The sequence below is a fragment of the Mandrillus leucophaeus genome, unplaced genomic scaffold, assembly GCF_000951045.1.
Source record: "Mandrillus leucophaeus isolate KB7577 unplaced genomic scaffold, Mleu.le_1.0 Scaffold1520, whole genome shotgun sequence".
NCBI lineage: Eukaryota > Metazoa > Chordata > Mammalia > Primates > Cercopithecidae > Mandrillus > Mandrillus leucophaeus.
In genome coordinates, this window is record NW_012101500.1 from 443411 (window position 1) to 446638 (window position 3228).

A 3228-nucleotide genomic window follows, 5' to 3' on the forward strand; every position below is an offset into this window, starting at 1 on the left:
TTTTGAAGATTTCAGGGGCCCAAGGCGCAGCTCAGCAGTCCTGGCCTGCATGCTGTAACCCTGGGCAGGTTGCAGCTGGGCCCCTGGCTTTGTTCCTGTCTCTTATACACATCTAGATGTGTATAAGAGACAGGTAGTAATCAAAACAACATGATACTGGTATAAAAATAGGCACATAGATCAACGGAACAGAACAGATAATCCAGAAATAAAGCCAAATACTTACAGCCGACTGATCTTTGACTAAGCAAACCAAAGCATAAAGTGGGAAAAGGACTACTCTATTCAACAAATGATGCTGGAATAATTGGCAAGCCACATGTAGGACAATGAAACTGCAGGGTCATCTCTCACCTTATACAAAAACCAACTCAAGATGTATTAAAGACTCAAATCTGCGACCTGAAACCATCTAAATTCTAGAATATAACATTGAAAAAACTCTTCCAGACATTCGTTTAGGCAGAGAGTTCATGACCGAGAACCCAAAAGCAAATGCAACCAAAACACAGATAAGTAGATAAGACCTTATTAAATTAAAAAGCTCTTCACAGCAAAAGAAATAATCAACAGAGTAAACAGATGACCCACAGAGTGGAAATAATTATTCCCAAAGTATGCATCTGACAAAGGACTGGTATCCAAAATCTGCAAGGAAGTCAAATGAGCAAGAAAAAATAATAATCGCATCAAAGTGGGCTGAGGATATGAATAGATAATTCTCAAAAGAGGATATACAAATGGCCAACGAAGATATGAAAAAATGCTGAACATTACTAATGATCAGGAACATGCAAACTGGAACCACAAAGAGAGAGAAAGAGAGTGAGAGAGAGCCAGGAAAACTGCCTTATAAACCATCAGATCTCATGAGAACTTACTTGCTATCATGAGAACAGCATTGGGGAAATTGCCCTTATGATCTAATCAACCCCCTCCCTCGACACTTGGGGATTACAGGTCCTTTGCTCAACATCTGGGGATTACAATTTGAAATGAGATTTGGGTGGAGACACAGACCCAACACATATCAAGGGGTGTGAGGGATAAAAGGCTACACATTGGGTATACCGCTTGGGTGATGGGTACATCAAAGTCTCAGAAATCACCATTAAATAATTATCTATGTAACCAAACACCACCTATTCTCCAAAAATGATAGAAATAATAATTTTTAAACATTACATAGGCCGGGTATGGTGGCTCATGCCTGTAACCCCAGAACTTTGGGAGGCTGAGGTGGGAGGATCACCTGAAGTCAGGATTTTGAGACTAGCCTGGCCAACATGGTGAAACCCTATGTCTACTAAAAATACAAAAAATTAGTCAGGCTTGGTGGTGGGCATGTGTAATCCCAGCTACTTGGGAGGCTGAGGCAGGAGAATCACTTGAAGCCAGGAGGCAGAGGTTGCAGTGAACTGAGATTGTGCTATTGCACTCCAGCTTGGGTGACAAGAGTGAAACTCTGTCTTAAATAATAATAATAATAAAAAATAATTGAATAAACTTGTGATTGCATTATGAAGTTCTTGTAGTGAGTTTTTCAGCTCTATCAGATCAGTTTGGCTCATTCGTAAAATTGCTATTTCATCTTTCAGCTCCTGTATCATTTTACTGGATTCCTCAAAATCCTTGTATTGGGCTTCGACTTTCTCCTAACTCTCGACGATCTTTTTTCCTATGCAGATTCTAAGTTCTATGTCTTTTATTTCAGCCATTTCAGCCTGGTGAAGAACTACTGTTGGGGACCAGTGTGGTCATTTGGAGGTAAGAAGACACTCTCGATTTTTGAGTTGCCAGAGGTCTTGTGCTGGATCATTGTCACCCGTGTGGGTGATGTTCCTTTATTCTTTGAAGGTGCTCTCCTTTGGATGGTGTTTTTTGGTTTTATCTTCTTTGCTGCCCTTGAGAGTTTGATTGTGGTATAAAGTGGACTCAGTCAACTGACTTTATTGTTTTGAAGATTTCAGGGGCCCAAGGCGCAGCTCAGCAGTCCTGGCCTGCATGCTGTAACCCTGGGCAGGTTGCAGCTGGGCCCCTGGCTTTGTTCTCTGGTCCCTCAAGATTAGGAACCTGTTGTGCTGGAAGGGCCTAGGTGTTCCTGGTCCACTGGCAACAACACCGATGGGGTAATGGCAGAGAGTTCCATCCTTGCTTGTGCGTGTCAGCAGAAGTAGTGTTGGCTGTGTTTTTTAAGAAACGAAAAAATTAGGAGAAATTTGTTTAAAAATACAACCTTCATGTAATCTTGAAAATTAAAATGAAAATTAACAAAAAGAATTGACAATTCCCAAAGTTTTAAAATAAGCAAAACTCCTTTAGGAATTTTACCATACATTTTATCACAATGTTTCATAAAGCTAAAGCATTAATGTCTCCCATATGCAATATTTTAACTTGGACTTTTTAAAGAGAAACAATTTTTAAAAAGCCATAAAGACATCATATGAACTGAGCTCTTGCAAATGTGGATTGTTGAAGAAGATACTTATTTTAAACTCATAAGGGATATAAATAAATATAAAACTTTAGTACCCAGGACATGCAAACCAGAATGATGATAAACATAGGTTCCATATTAAACATCATGTTTCCAGTTCTTTCAGGAACAATATATTTATCTACTTTCTAAATTGAGACAAAGGAAGTAAAAAGGAGAGGTGAATTACCAAAAAAGCATGTTATCAGTGTTCTCCTTCAGATTGTTTTTGAAAGCTTTTAAACAGTGGGTGTGTAAGTTAAAGCTGCTTTTAGCACTTCCTCAACAGATCATCTTAGATTTTGCTAAACTTGGCACCATTATAGGGGTCATATTTTCACACGGATGCACTCTTCCTGAACAGAATGTATTTGACAGAAACAAGTTTTTCTTTCATGCCAGGCATTTGTATGTTTGCTTTTTATAACAAACAGTAAGACAAAGCTCACCATTTTGGACTCTTTCCCAATATTTCCAATTTAGCTATGAAAACAAGATTTTTATTTCATGGTTTGGAGAAGTGCACTTTAAAAGTTAACTCTTTGAGAGAACACAGGATTTTTTCCTCAAAATTCATTTTATATTCTTTGATTTGAATTTTGTTTGTATTTCTTTGGATATCACAAAGTCTATCCTCTCATCACTTGAGTTGGTAAGGGAGATATTTTCATAAGTAGTCTTTTTTCTTTTTAACCTTACATGATTTAGCATTTTACTATAGTTATTTTTTTAAATATGTATTTTTGTTT